Below are 16,492 nucleotides of genomic sequence, written 5' to 3'. Positions count from 1 at the left end.
TGTCACAATGTTCCAGTGACCATTCGGGCCTCTATCAAAATCTTTCAGTAAGTGGGCAGCTCCTGTCATATTTATCCTAAATAATCTCCCAGCCATGTCTTCCCTTCAGAAGCAAGTTGGTTTCCGTTCCTTCCAGTTGAGAAACATCAAAGTTTTTTATTAACTTTCCATCAATGTGCTACACTAACTAGTCAGTAATTTACCATGAAGACACTGGTTGCCTCCGCACCATCGTCTGCTCAGCTGTGATGCGTACTCTGCTACGTGTGCTTCAGTATTGCATTGTAAACAGAAGAGTTGGATGCTCTCTGCTGGACAAACTGTGACGACATTACCCAACATTATCTTTTTCTGTAAAAAAAAAAGTCATATCCCGCAACATATATGCCAACACTAATATATCTGATAGGCCAGTATGACCTGATGAAGTCTGCTGTCTCATATATCGGTCGGGCTCGATGCACTGTGGTCTGGCACTGACACCACCAAGAGGAGAAATGTAGTGCAGGTTCAACGCGCACTCAACAAGCACAGAGACCGGCCAGGTACGAGAATAAAAAGATAAGGTGAACGAGGGTACAATTATAGTCCGTTGTATACATGAAGAAAGCAAGAGAGATAGGAGCATGCTGTTGCCGTAGAAACGGAACAAGGCCTGAATAAGAGCACATTAGCAGGAGCGAAGCAGCAGAGGCAGAATGTGGAGGAACATTCGTCTGTCGCTCACCGCAGACATGCTTCAGCTTCTGTCAGAGCTGTCAAATGTTGTATGTGCCAGCAGTGCTCAGAGTATTATGGGTAACGGGCTCTGCGAGGAAGGATGGCGTCCGCTGTCTAACTCCACGTTACTCATCTCAAGACTTTTGCAAGAGCACCGCGATTCACAAAAAAACGTCCCCTCTGTGAAATCGAGGTGAAGCCTGTGTGTAAGAGCAGGAGGAGTGGATCCTCGCTGTCAGTCCTCTGTCGTTTTGATTGATGTGTTTATTCGAACTCATGGCACCTGACACACGAGCCCAATGAGGCTGGTGGCTGCTCCGTTATCCATCGCCACAGGTCACGCTGCCAGCGGTGACGGCAATCAGGCTGTTTCTTTTGAATGATTGTGTGTATGAATGCAGTTTTTCCCCACTCTCCTCCTTCCTCTGTCAGGACTGTGGCCTTCCTCTGGCTTTTGAATAGATTATGATGGTGCTGTATGTGAAACGTGAAAATCTCAGGCCAGTGAAACAAGACGAGCATTGGGGGACAGTCAGGCAGATGAGCCATCGCCATGGAAACCACCTCCCAAGGACTTTGAGCTTCTTCCTAAACCAGGGTTGTTTTTGTCTTTTCACGTCACTGCACAAGGACTCCTTGTGTGAGTGTTCAAGGATCAGACCCTCCTCTCTGAAACACCATTATCCAGTTTAAGGTTAACAAACTGAAATGGACACCAACCATCAATGTTGTTTGTTTCAACACAGTATTAGGGCCATTTTGAAGAAAGGAATAAGTAAGCTAACAAAGTTATAATATTATGCGAATAAGTTTATAAGGAGCCCCCGGTAAAGTTTCTGGTGGGCACTAGAAACTTTCTCGTATGCGCACGTGACATCTGTCAGACCACAGTGCATATCCGCTTCCTAGGTTTCTGTGTTTCAATGACAGTACAGTAGTTAGTTGACTGCAGTAAAGTTTTTCACATATTTGGATTCTCAAAACGAGCCCTAATCCGATCTGAAGGAAAACCATTGGTCTCTATGCACAGTAGGCGAGAAAATTGACATTGTTTCTCGCGCACACCATTAACTTTCTGGCGTGCACAAGAAACTTTAATCTTTTTTATTTTTTTGCTTATGAAAAAAAGTTGTGCTATTACAAGAATGAAGAAAAAAAAATATTTTTAGTAAATAAGCAATAATGAGAATCCACTCCTTCTGGATCCAGAATCTCGAACCAACAATTTCATTGTGAACTTATTAAAATATCACGCAGACATAACCAGGGTCAGGGTTAAGATATATAGTCGCTCGAGACCAAACATTACCTCCTCCACAAAAGAGGCAATTTCCCTCAAGTCTCTGTGGTTATTTTAATCAGAATTGACACAGTTATGATATGTCTGATAATGTGGTTATGATGTGAAAAAAGATGAAATATGAGCCAAAGGGTAAGGTCACAGTGGCGTCTTGAATGTGATATCTCAAGACCAACTGGAGGGATTTCCTTCAACTTTTTGTCAGTTGTCACTCAACTCAGATCAACTGATCAGATTCCAGAGGTCAAAGGTCACGGACACCTTATATGAATTGGAAAAAGAAGTGATGTAGACAGAAACTACACTGGTTGACGGAGGCATACAACTGCAGTGCAGTATTCAGTTGTTTGTATTCACTGATTTTTAAATTGTATATTCGATTTGGGAGAGATGAGTCATCACAGTTATTGACGCACAGAGCAGAGGCTGCTGCGTTTCAGGCTGCACACACGGACAACAGGAAATGTGCAGATCTGGGCAAGAGAAAGGTTTCAAACTTCAATTGGCAGCAAACCTTCTGAGTGAACTTGCAGTATCGAAGTACATACAGTACGTAGGAACAAATCAACCACATGACTGAAAGCTGAAACTACTACGCTACGATACACAAAGATGCGATGACACAGAGCTGAGCCAAGACAATGGTGTATTAGTGGCCGGTGGAAGAGGATCTGCTGCGTTTCTCCTCGTGAACCACTCAAAGTACTCTGGCTGAATACAAAACATATAGGCCACAGCTGATCTCCCAGGGAGCGGGATCACTCCGCTGAACAAACGGCTGAAACTCGAGCTGCGAAAAAAGGGGGCACTTTGTGTTTATCAGGAGAACTAGTGCAGTGTCTGTTGTAAAGATGCCTGTTTGGAATGGGCTGTTTAATTGGCTGCAGTTTTGTTTTTCTGAAACTGTAAAAGTAACCTGCAGTAATTGAGCCGAGTAAAGAATTCAATCTGCAGAACACCAAAGCTGCACCAACGCTGCTGCACGAAGAGCTGTTCACCTGTTTATTCAAAGTTTCAAAGAAGTTCGACTCAGTGCACAAAACCCTGAACCAAAGAATTAGTTACTGTTGCTGTGAATACTCTGTTGCTGCGATCGAAGAATTCAATTACATTAATGAGCCCCTGCTGTCGCTGCTACAGAGCACTGGTGACCTTTTTATTCAAAGTTCATTATGATTGAACGTATCGCGGCTCTAAATTTGCATCAAATTCAATACTACACTTTATTGGTCCCTTGACGATACGCATGCCAAGTGTGAAACCGATAAGATAAACATTTCTTGAGATATGCGAGTCACATGGAGAAGGACAAACAGAGATTTCTGGAATTATCAAATAGATGTAAACAATGACGGCACGTCTTATTTTTACTAACCAGCTTTCCCTGAAATGCCTCACATACCTAAATAGGGTGTTATGTCTCTGAAATGTGCAATAAAAACACCCAAATCATAGAGGAATGAATATCTAACCACCAGCTAATGATGGTGATGTCTGCGCTTGTGTAGGTAGCTGCCAGAGACTTCCCTGTATAGACGCTATACGACTATAGGCTGAGATAAAGGAGCGAGCAGCTCATTAGGTATAAAAACTTTAAGGCAAGGTTGTTGTTGTAAAAGGCCTTAAGTGTGATGAGAGAGGGAGGAAGAACGAGCGGTGGAGAATTGCTGTTTAAGCCAAAAGATGTCATCAGGAAAGCTTCACCATCTGCTCCCTGTTTGAGAGTTGATTTCAGTCCCATTTCATGTGGAAACTCTGCTCTTTACCGATGACATTTGCCTTAAAGCTGCCGGCACACAGACTCCGAGCTGACCGGGCAAATATTGACAGGGTGGAGGGGCGATCGGAGCAGCGAATGGAAGGAGGTTTGACTTAATGGTGCGTTGGTGGAAAATGTTGATGAAGAGAGAGGAGGTAGAGGCGGATGGGGAATAGCAGAACATGTTTCAGATGTGGGAGCCAGCTGGGAGCGATGGGATTTTAACTCCATGTTTATCATCTCAGACGTTATTCACTTCACGCTGACTCTCTCCTCCTAAACTGAGGTGGAGCGGATGATTTCAGAGAAAGCGAGGCCTAATAGTTACGGTGTGATATGCTTTTGCAGTTTCCTTTCACAGAGGCAACCTTTATGTCCCGTTTAAAAAAAAAAATGATCTGAAGCAAGTCCCATCAGCATTGTGAGTCCTTCGCAGCTGTGTCATGTGACATGGAACAATCCTGTGCCATGCCGTCCACATGGAGATGAAATGGAGCAAACCTGTTGACGAGCAAAGGGCTAGTTAGCGATAGAAACCGCGACCTTGTCTCCTGTCGATCAAGCATCACGTCGGAGGTGACGATCTTGATGAGAAGGTGGAAGGATGTTTGAGGCTGCGTCCTGCATCAGTGGGAGTGCGTTGAGGGATGTTTGCAGCTGAGCAGAATAGGGGAGGGCCCTGTTACCTTGAGGTCGAGGTCACTGTGTGCAGGGGACCGTCACATCTCATGTGTTGTAAAGATGTCCGCATGACTCACCAGAAACCCCCACTGCTGCATTCAAACTGAAATACCTGAATAACACTGCGTTAATCATTGCATTGCACTGTTTCGCTTTGTCGTGTTAATGGTGCTCATACTTTGATAAATTCCCAATAATTAGTTTGGATGAGCAAACTTTTTAATTTGGTAGTAATTATAAGTGAAATGGAGGCAGTGTAATTACTACAGATGCTACACTTCCAGTTCATTTCCAAATGCTAAGATAATGTAACCATTAAAAAGAATGAAACTATTCTAGTCAGCCAGTGCGCAGCAGTTATAAGTCAGTGTTTAAAGAACACACACAGTGTCTACGTTATTAGGTACACCAGTAAAAAATGAAACCTATTTAAATTACTATGCTTCAATTTGTAGATGGAAAAAAAAATGTTGTACTGATAATAATCAAAATAAATGTTTCTAATCCCTTGTAACTTACTGAAAGAGTCTGTATCCCCTGTAACCTTTTATAGGAAAGAAGGATCCCGTCCTTGGGTTTCTTGAAAGGCGTTATATAAATTCAAGCTGTTATTATTCACTACATAATGTGAAATATTCACTAAATCACATTTGATGGTTGATCATTATTATGATGGAGGTTGTTGTACATTTTGATATACTGCATATCCACCCTGGTTGGAGAAGTTGGTGACTCTGTTTAATGAAAATAGCAATATAATAGCAATGCATTATTATCATAATAAAGATTATGATAATTGTTCAGGGAGGGAGTGTTTAATGAATGGCTATCAAAGGCCTCTGGATTGTGAGACAGTTATTGCTGTGCGACTTATGGAGCGAACATAAACATAATGCATTAAGAAATGTATTGAATATACAGTTTGCAATAGAGAAAAGTGCATCCTTTAAGTTTTGCAAGGATATTGTAAAATTAAGTGTTTACCTCAAGAAAAGTTTTTGTTTTGAAGTTGAGTTTAGGGTATGTGCAAGACTGTCAGCAGGGGGCAGTAGAGGTGAGACTCGCTGTCCCTTTATTGCAAATTGTTTTAATGCTTCTGATGTGTTACATTTGCATTAATTTAATCTGTGCTGCGTCTCAACCTTTTGGGTAAAAGTAGATTGCGACCTGCCTTTAAATCAGTTCTTCAGTCCTCACAAAAGTATCTTGAGAGACTTTGTCCTAAATGTGCCCTGTTTCCTCCAATAATTGATAATGAGCGATCTTCAATCTAACTAGTTATTTTTTGTCATTGCAAACAATTATAGCAGTTATATCCAGATATATTTGAGCTCCCTGTTTCCCCCCTCTCATTGATATTTCAAGCTTGTGGGTTTGAGCCTTCTCAGCTATTCAGAATGCAAATGTGAACCTCTCAATGAATTGCTGGCACAAGCCAAGTTAAGACGAACAGCCTTTAAATGCAAATTGCTGCCGCTACTGCTCCGGACCGTGTTTATCCGGGAGCCAAATGAGACTGGACCTTTAAAATGTGGATTGGAGTGGAGGACAGAGATTCATGGCTGCATCCTTCATCCATCATCAGTGCGTGCCGGTGGGTGTAGAAGAGGCTGCACATAAATCCAAGGTTACTCGCTCCAGGTAGCTGCAGTGGAGTGAATAGCTGTGGATTCCACTGGTGCTTGGAGCATCAAAGCTTCTAATGCTACAAAGAGGCTGAGTTGAAGAAATGAAACTGTCTGAGGAGTTTGTGTTTACTGTAGCCTTTTGTTCACTGGCACCACAACACCTCTGAGGAATCGGTCCCCTGATGGTCGGACTTAAAGGGACCATTCATACTTCCTCCGTGTTTAGTCTTTCGTATGAAGCTGCATCAGAGTGAAATCAGGTTCAAGTCCGTGCCATGTCCACGTTACATCACCACCGCCATTAAAGATGGGCTAATACTTTTTCTCTGCATTTACACTGAGGTTACTGGCCCATGGTTTGAAGGCATGGACAGAAGGTTGAGATGCAGGAGAGTTGGCTTCTGTGACCTCAGGAGCACCCCCCCCCCCCCCCCCGCTGAGAGTTCTCTTCCTGCAGGGAAGCTTCTCATGACCCTAAAATCCTGATCAGATCTCTGATGAAGGTAGATTTATAGGTGCAGCTGCGGCTGAAGAGGATATTGTTGTATTTCAAGTGTTTGCATGTGTTTCTAATACCGCCCCAATCAGTGTATTTGCAATGCAGACCTCTCCACCTGTCTGGGGGTCACTAATGGTGCGCCATCTGTTTAGCAGCAGGTGATGACTGATGATGTCATAGCTAGTGGCCTGAAGGGAGCGAGGCGGGTGGAAGCAGGGATGCATTAGTGTGCATTTGTTTTTTATATGAAATACTGAGATCATCTCTGCAGGGATGCACATGGAAAGCATAAGTTCAACATAGATCTAAGGAGAGTTTTGAAAGAGATGGCTGGATGTTTGTGCAGCCTTTGAAAAATCCTCAGTTCTGCTTTCCAGCAAAGGCTGAGAAAGTCTGAGAACTGGCCTTAAAACAGTTTGTGCTGCCGTCTCATTTGAGAACGACATGATCGCAATCTTAATTACCCTCTTCAGGCTGCTGGTGCTTGTGGGAGACAGCTTAGACTCTGCATTGATTTTACTTCAGACAATGCATACAGCCGTTGTAATTACTCCTCATGTCAGGAAGCGAAATTAACAGGTTATATTTGTGGTTGTTAAATATACATTTGAACAAAAGAGGTAGCTAGAATGGCCAAGAGTTACCCCGACATTCATTCAGGCATTAACTCCACCTTTATTTTAACTTGGGAATGACTCATTTACAATACAGCACAGAAAATAAACAAAACATTCCAAGACATCACGGAAACACGAATAAGAAACAGAACGCAAATGAATCAAGGAAAACAAATGGGTCAATGCAGTAAAATAAGATTAGATTAAAAACTTAAATCGCCTCAAGGATATAAATTTGTTGAATTTATGATGTGTACGTTCCATGTTGCAACACTGACCTCACTGGAGACTGGTATAAACATGCAGATGCTACTTTGATCCATATGTTTTAATCATCACTCCCTTTTCTACATCCATTTTGGCTACAAAGGCACCCTGAGCAAAGTTTTCAGCACAGCTATCGACCCACATCCTTTAATCCCTGTATTTGATGTCAGACCTGAAAAGTGTGATCGGCCTCTGCTGCCCTATTGGCCCAACTTTTAATACTTTAAAATAGAAAGAGTTTAAAACCTCAGTTCCATATCGGGTGGATCAGGGATGGTATGTTACATACTAAAATTTACTTTGAGGGGGAGATCTAAGTGAAATGTGTAAGATAAGTTCACGAAGGGCTGGATGTCTCTTCTTATTTAATGTTGATACTGCCCAAACTCTAGTAGCCGTAGGGTCAGAGTATATATGGTGAACATTGTTGAAGCTGTTTATTTGTGTTTCGTATCTTTTTTTCCCTGGTCTAGCACTTATTTTTCTCTGTTAGATCTATAGGACCTGTGAGTATTGAGTGGGAATGGGATTTGCCAGGTAAAATAATTCAAGGTGCGATTTATACACGTTTGAACTGGCAATTGGAATTAAATAAATAATAAGCTGAATTTTGCGCAGGCTAATCGTCTGATGCCAGAGATGTCAGATCGTCCAGGTCGCGACTCGAGAGTTTAAAAGCACAACGAGATCGGTCGCCGTGACTCTGTGCCGCTGTCTGCATCAGCTTCATGATAATAAGCTAAAACCAGGCTTAATAGCTTCAGATGACTCATCTCGTCCAGCACACACTCACATGGAGGTTTGATGAAATTAGAGAATTTTCTCATACTTAATCCTGAGAAGCATTTAGGATTTATTCATCCACCCTGAGTCTGTCGTCAGCTTCTTGTGTCGTCTGCCCTGCTGAAATACTTATCTAATTTAGAAGGTTATCGCTGGCCCCAGGTGCTGATGTGGATACAGATACAGTTAATGCTTAAGCCTGCACTGTAATTGCTGTAGGTGCTTTTTTTTTTTTAGTCCATTTGTCCAAAGGCTGATAAAACCAGACTGAACAGACATTAAAAGCAGACATGAAAGAGGAGAGCTGTTTGGCTGCTGGCCCGCACATTTCTTCAAGGTGAGGTGTGTGTAGGACTGTGGATGTTTTTTGCACATGTAATAACAAACAATGAGCTCGCATCGCAACGAGTGAGGAAATCGCTTAAGCCTATAATTCATGGTTTGACCATTTATCCGTGGGGCTTCAGCCTCCATTGTCTTATTTGTTAGAGAAGCAGGTTTGTGATGGGAGAGGTCCACATTTTTATCCCCGAAGCAGCAGAATAATTCTTGAAATTGTCTCTCTTCTAAAACTGCAAAGTAGAAATACTGGTTGAGGACAAATCTGAGTGGAAATGGGTCATTGCTGCTAATGTGGAAAAGAAGCTCGCACTTCAACTGTGGTTCTCACCAACCGCAGTTAAAGTAATGAGCCTTGATCATTGCTTGATGCTCCAGAATGAGGTGAACTCAAAACTAGACTGGACAAGAGGGAGGACATTTACGATTTACGCTTCATTAGGGGAGTTTTCAAACATTGTTGTGGCCTTTTCAGAGAAAGGACTTTTCCCTTGGTTTTTCTTTACGTAGAATTAAATTCCTTTTTAGACATGCAAAATGTTACGGAGCGGATGTGTGTAAGCACAGATGTCCGAGTCAGTTGCTCCGGACATTTTCGGGGACTTTACATAAACACAATCACTTCCTCTTTGTGTGTGTGTGTGTGTGTGTGTGTGTGTGTGTGTGTGTGTGTGTGTGTGTGTGTGTGTGTGTGTGTGTGTGTGTGTGTGTGTGTGTGTGTGTGTGCGTGTGCGCGCGACAACCTTTTATACTGGTGAGATCCACAATAGCAGTTTATTGAATAATATCTAGTTGCATGAATGTATTCTTCTGTATTAAATTAGCCAAACACTTTGAACTTCCTTACTTTAGTGAATACTGTCTTTTTTGCTCATTTAGATTTCATTAACAGATTTTACAGCTCAGGCACACACAGTTTCTACTGTGTTGTATTGTGGTGTAACTGTTGTTCTAAAAAAGGCGCCGTGACCCCGTCTATTACCATATTTACTCTAAGTACAATGTGTTCTTCTCTGTGCCATAACAGTGAGTCACTCACTTTAGTGATACAGAGCTTTTTCTCCTCTGCACTGAAGTCTGCAGCCGGAAAAAGGATTCTGCATCACGACTGACGTTTGTAGATTACGCCGCTTCAGAGATGAACACTGTGTTCATGTTTTCATCAGCGTGGACAGATTGGTTGAGAATTCAGTGAATAAAATTAAACGTGTCTGACATAAAAGTGGCAGCTCAGACTTGTTTAAAGGAGACATTATGATTTTTTCAGTTTTTCTTTTTCCCTATAGGTTTTTTGTTTATGTAAAAGAATGCAAGGTTAAAAAGCCCAAAGTAAACAAAACACTGTACTTGAAGCTCATGAAACGCAATGAAATGAAAAATTAGGGGTAAATTAGGGCATGTAAAGATTTTCAAGTTAAAACCCAAATTAAAATGATGAACCTGAATATGAGAATAATATGTCTCCTTACAGTAAACACAACTAGGTGTTTGGATGCTAGTCCACCTTTTGACATCCATTCTCATCCACCTGCTATAAGTTCAAGCAAGTCAGTTTTATTTATTAAGCCTAAAATCACAAATTTATAAAGGAAAAAGCTCACATCGTTTAAAATGGCAAATTATAAAAACCTGAGTAAAGGACAGTGTTTTAGTTTTTTTTTTACCTCCGCCAAGGTGTTTTTTTCTGTTTGTTTGTTTTTTAGCAGGATTATGCAAAAACTACTCAACTGATTTCCATGAAACTTTTTTTAATGGTTTGAGATGACCTAAGGAAGAACTCAGTATATTTTGATGCGGATCAGGGGTTTGGATCCAGGTATTCTTTTTCACTTTCTTTAACATTGCAAGCGTTTTCTTAACATTTTGGTGGATTTCTCAGGGAATAATTCATGAATCTTATTGGAAAAAAATCAGGCATGTTTAGGGGACTGATATTTATGAGTGTTTGCAGATCTAAATCTAGTGAATTTAAGTGTAGTTTCAAAAGGAGACTGTTGGGCCTTAGCGGCGATATGCGTTCTTAATAATGCATTTATTTTCAGTCATCCATGGGGACTTGTAAGTGTGCAGCTCAGAGTTGTTGTTGTCACCAGTGTGAAAGTCATATGAAAGAATTTAGTATGTCAAACACAGCCGTCCACATTCCTGTTGGCAGCCTCACAGATAACTAGAGATAAGAGATAAATGTTGCCCCCAGAAAGAGGTCACTTTAAAGTCTGACCCCACTCTCCGCTTCTGCTTGAGGGCCCTGTTGATGGTCGCATGTGCTCACAGCAGGAGCCCCTCCTCACAAATCTCCATCATCTCTCACAGGTCGAGATAGATGAGCTCCATTGGGTGTCAGAATTGAAGGGATTGCGAGATAGGGGGCAAGAGGACAGTGGGTGTTTTCAGGGAGCTACAGATCAATAAAACTGCCTCAGTCAGCCACTTATTCTTTTTTGGAACAGTGAATTGATGGTGTTATAGCGCGGACGTGCTGCCGCAGTGACGGCCCACTTAATGTTTGTGTTTGTGTGTTCTGGTCTGAAAGCACAAATATACGAGTCTCAGATGCCGTCCTCCAGTGCATTACAGATATGTAACTGACAAGGCAACGCTCCAGATCAAAGCTGATGTGCTTACACTTACAGCAGATGAGCAGCAAATGATTCCAGTGTAGGTAATAGAAATAAATTCTCAAGAGTTTCTTTAATTTTGCTTCGAGGCCATCTCTCTTCTTCCTCCTTCTCCATCTTTTGCCTCCTTCTTTTCCATCTCTCCCCTCCTCCTTCTCCATCTCTCTTCCTCCTTCTCCATCTCTTCCCTCCTTTTTCTCATCTCTACCCTCCTCCTTTTTCTCACATCTCCCCTCCTTCTTTTCCATCTCTCCATTGCTTCTTCTCCATCTCATCCCTCCTTCTCCATCACTCTCTCCACTCACCCTTTCTCTTTAATTTGAAGTAGATTTGATTTAAAAGTGCAGCAGGCAGAAAAGCTGGAGTTGCACTTATCAGTATGCATGACTGTATTTGAATATAAACTGAAAAGGCTATTACAGCTCAATTTCACGCCCATGGGATATCTGACATCTTCCTCAGACTGTCAGGTCTCTCTTTCCTCTGTCTGTCTCTGTCCCTTCACATTTTGCCTCATATTTCTGTTTTCACCCACCAATCCTGCAACAATTTCTTTGTCCTCTCAGGAGATGTAGCCCCACTTTTTGCATTTTATCAGGACATCTGATATTTGATGTTTTTCTCTTTCCTCAAGTGTGCTATATGGTTTTTGTAAAAGTTCTGCAAAGTTAAAAACCCTAAGGTCCACAGTTGAAGGAGCTCATCACCTCTACAGAAAACACTGAAGCTCCTGAAACGCCTCGTCAGTTGTCTGGCTGAAGGTTATGCATCATTGTTATGTCATGTGACATCACATTTGCATAATACACGCCTAGCCACTAGATTAGTTGAACTTTAACATATTACCTGATACGAGTTCAAAGTATACTTGTATAACTTAACTTATATAAATAGGTGCAAAATGCTTAACAAATTTACATTATAAAATCATATAATAAATAAAACTACAATTATTAAACATAAAATTATTTTCAGTGCTGGAAGCAGTTGACCAATCACAACAGAATAGTCCAGCTTGCCAATCAGAGTAGACAGGGCTTTATCGGCCTTAAAGTGTAGTGGGGTACAAGTCTAAAGTAATCTACTAAATTAACTATTGTACTTATTTACACTGGTGAACATTGGATAAACCTTGTGTCAGGTGATAAATGCTGTTGCTGTGGTGGTGTTATCATAAGTCCATGAGCCGGGCTAGTGGACCTGCTCTAAGTCTTTATTTAGATGCTAAAGATGTTAAGCAGTGTTTCTCAATGAAAGTAAAGTGCTGCTCAGCTCATTATCCAATGGAAAGGACCTGATGTGTCCTCGCTGTGTAGCCAGAGAACACTGTGTCTTAGTGCTTTATTAAAGTTTTCCTCTGTGACTTTAAAAACACTACCCCCTCATACACACTCTCACACACTCGCACCACAAAGATGGTGCTAGTTGTAAGAAAAATAGCAGAATATCCACAGATATCTCTCTGATGCCTCTCCCTTTTTTAAGCTTTTGTTCTCAAAGAGATATGCCAGATATACACAGAACATATAGTCTGTCACTTGGATAGATTTTATAATAGAAATATATAAAAGAAAAAAGGAAGTGGTCTGATAACATCAATGATTTATCTGCTAAATGAAATGGGTTCTTCCAGGTCCAGGCTCCATCCCTCTACCAAGTTTGGTGGAAATCAATTTTAAATAAACAGGTGAAAACATAACTTAGTTGGCAGAAGTAAAAAAGACAAACAACAAAACATTATATACAACATATATATCAGTAAAAGATCATCCATTGTTACGACAGATCTTTGACTCTATATAAAGATGGATGACATGACAGCCCCCAAAAGTGAAGCCAAAGTGTCTCAATCACCACCTGGTGGCTGGCTCCAGTATAGGTCATACACCTGGCCTTCCAGCTCCATGTTAGTGGATGGGACATGTTCAGTACTTTTTCCTAAAATATAGTTTCTGTTAATTCGTACTTGCATGGGTGTTTGTCCAAGTGCTCATGCTTCTCTTACTTGTTTTAAGTTCGTTTTTTTTAAGCTGTAAAACACAGTATGAATCCCAAAAGTTCCCTTTATTAATATTATTATTAGCATTAGCATTTACCTCTGGAGGCAGACTCGTACTGTGAGGGATTGTTCACATACAGTACATGTACAAACCATGTGCCGATGACAGGCCAGTGTCTTGCTCCGTGTTGTGATATTTTTAACAAACGGGCGTCATTGTTGTGAGTGAATCACAGCCTCGTTAAAAGCTTTAAATGCTGTGTTTTATTAGTGAACCTCAGCCTGCAGTCATCTGGAGAGTTGTCTAGCACTTGAGTGATTGTAGTTTTGTAGCTTTGTCCTTGAATACAGTTGTGTGGATGTGTGCAATAAATAACCCTCTTGTCAGTTCTGCTCTACCTCACATCCCTCAGAGTCTGCAGGGGATTGGTGGAGACTGCAGTAATGTCCTCTCCGATTGGTGGACGATGATAGTGGGTTAGAAGAGGTTCGGCGGCTTCCTCTTTGTCCTGAAACAGTCTCAAATTCAGAGCGAGGGGGCTGTGTGTGGTGTGTAGTCATTGCAGGACAGGCTTAGATAGGGTTAGGAGGAGGTACTTTAAGGTTAAGCCGGGTGTGCAGAGCAGAGTGGGTCTATTTAAAGGACACCACCTCCATCTAATGAATGATTCAACAACATGCAGTTTGCCCCTCCCCCCACATCTCATCAATATCAGCTGGAGGAAGTCGTAGCTCGGCCAATGGGATTACAGCACCGGATTGACACTGTGTGTGTATCTGTGTGTGTGTGTGTGTGTGTGTGTGTGTGTGTGTGTGTAAGCCTGGACAAGCAGCAGCAGCAGCAGCTCTGTGCGTTTGTATTTGTGCATGTGTGTGTGTGTGTGTGTGTGTGTGTGTGTGTGTGTGTATGAAGAAAATGTAGGGCAGTCGCTTGCTCTCCCTCCCTCTGCCATCTCTCTCACTATCTTCTCCACTGTCTGTCTTTGTTTCTGTGCTGCGCTGCCGTAGCTGCAGTCGCCACGGTGACGGCTGCCTCTTGCTCTGCTTCCATATTTGCAGAGGCTTGTCTCTCGCCCTCTCCCTCTCTCTCTCTCTCTGTCTCTCTGTCTCGGCTGACATCAAGGATTTACAGAGGGGGCATGTAGCCTCCCTGAGGAACCATTGTCTGCGTGAGGGTCTGTGTGTGTGTGTGTGTGAGAGTGTGTGAGTGTGTGTGTGTGTGTGTGTGTGTGTGTGTGTGTGTGTGTGTGTGAAGGAGAGGTGGAGGTGGCTTCAGGATCCAGACATGAATTCCTGCTGGAAAATGAAGATTCAGGTACAGAATACCGCTCCCGATTGTGTTGCTGTGGTATCGCTCGTGTTGTGCCTCATTGATGGTGCTGTTGTTGATGTTGTGGTTATTTAAAACGTTGCAGCCTGCACCCACCCTGAGGTGTATGCTCTACATCCTGTTTTAAAAATAAATACCCAAGCCTTGCATTCTATCTCCATGCATAGATGATCGCATTCAAGACGTGTGCAGAGAAAAGAGGACGATATTAAAAGGAACAGGCGGCTCATCGTAGTTTCCATTCAGTGGTTGTTATGGTGAGGCCTTCTGTCTCCGTGGTGATGGCAGTGAGCTTCTGCTGCAGTAGCAGAAAGATGAAAGAGTTGCCAAGAATGTGTGGTTTTGTCTTTTAATGCGTGTGTGTGAGTCTGAGAGCAAGCAGCGGATAAATGGAGAGCAAAATGGACAGAAACAGTCAGAAATGATGTGTCTGTACATCCTGTCAAGCAGACAGTATTAGAAAGTCCCAGACATTGCTCTCTCTGTGTGTGTGTGTGTGTGCATGTTATGTTTGTTCTGCAAGGCTTTTCGTATGTTTTCCTGTTATCTCCCTTGCATTCTGAACCCTTCACATTCAGTGCATGTGCCATGTTATGCATGACATTTTCCATGCAATGTTTGTTTGTGTGGTTCAGAGAAGCATCTGCCACCTCTTCAGTGTGAAAGGTTGACCCACTTTCTCCTGTGCCACTGCCCTTTGTTCAGTATGAGTGGGGGTGTGTGCAGAACTACTGTACATCATAGGCAAACATAAGCTTGAACTTCCTACAAACACTGTTATCTTGAGTCATTTCCTCTTTAAATGAACCCTCTGTGTTTCAGCTCTTCAGGTGTGTTGTCACAGTGTTTGGGTATAGATCACTGCACTGCATGAGATGGTAATATACCATATCTCATCAGATTAAGTGCATGTAAACTCATTCACCCCCTCTGCTCCGAGATCTGTCTGTTTTTCTCTCTGCTCGCTCACTGAGCCTCTTTGGTGCGAAAGTGCAAATGCAAAGAGCAGCTCCTGCTCAGGGCTGCTGGTGCTCTGTTTGTTTACCAACAGATGCACATAGGCTCATATAGAAACACATATTTTTGTCCACTCTCAGTCCACAGCTTAGCATATCGCATCATCGACTGATGCACCAAATCACAGAGCTTTGTGTCAAATCTGCAGCTGGGAGGGAGGGAGGGGGAGATTAATGCAGTCACATGTCATGGAGAAGCTTAAAAACTGTTGGACAGGGGGGACGAGGAGTGGACGGAGGGACGAGGTAGAAATGAGGGAGAGGTATGGAAGAGTGAGATGATGGCAGTTGCACTCATAAGCATCATCGTCTCTCCTTCTGTTTCTTGTTCCCATGTGAAAAGGCCTGTTTTTAACCTATTAAGACCCAAAGTGCTGAATAAAGCACATTCCTAAACCCAAGTGTCGTTAGAATACCACAAATAAAGCCCTAAGGGTCTTCTGAAGCGCTAACAGAAATGCAAACGTTAACAAAAACTTTAATATCTCAGCCTGACATTAAATCAAAACATTTGATTGCTTAAACATTTGGCTTTCATCGCCCAGACCCCCCCCCCCTTCTTCCTTCTCCTCCTGCCTAAATATCTGTCCTACCACTTAGACTGTCAGTCATAATCTAAAATGCTACTTTAAAAACTTCTTTGGCTAAAAAACATTTTTCATAATGTATCAGTGAATCATGATGTATTTTATCAGTCACATGTCTTGCATGACATTATTGACACAGGGATAAAGCTTGTAAATGTGAAGCTATACACGCGTTTATGTCGCCTCTAAACATTCGACAGAGCTGATAGCTGAGGGCTCATGCAGCAACTATTCATTTCTTACGAGATATTTTGCTTAAAATGTTGAGATAGTGTTTATAAATCCCCAGATGGCCCCAAAGCTAATGCTCCCCCAAGCAGCTGCTAAGTGCTACCAGCTATAAAGAAGC

At 42.2% G+C, this 16,492-nt stretch overlaps 1 protein-coding gene and 1 long non-coding RNA gene across 3 annotated transcripts in view; both read left to right on the top strand.

Annotated features, from left to right (window-relative positions):
• The window catches only part of march8 (membrane-associated ring finger (C3HC4) 8), an 86,548-nt gene that overhangs the window by 36,072 nt on the left and 33,984 nt on the right, over positions 1-16,492 (top strand). The window lies entirely within an intron of this gene.
• On the top strand, positions 2,170-16,401 carry LOC117775311. The gene is made up of 3 exons (XR_004616243.1): positions 2,170-2,355; positions 12,562-12,570; positions 16,390-16,401. It is a non-coding gene; the product is annotated as an uncharacterized LOC117775311 (long non-coding RNA).

The sequence above is a fragment of the Hippoglossus hippoglossus genome, chromosome 15, assembly GCF_009819705.1.
Source record: "Hippoglossus hippoglossus isolate fHipHip1 chromosome 15, fHipHip1.pri, whole genome shotgun sequence".
In the NCBI taxonomy this organism is placed as follows: domain Eukaryota; kingdom Metazoa; phylum Chordata; class Actinopteri; order Pleuronectiformes; family Pleuronectidae; genus Hippoglossus; species Hippoglossus hippoglossus.
This window is presented reverse-complemented; position numbering and strand designations above follow the sequence as displayed.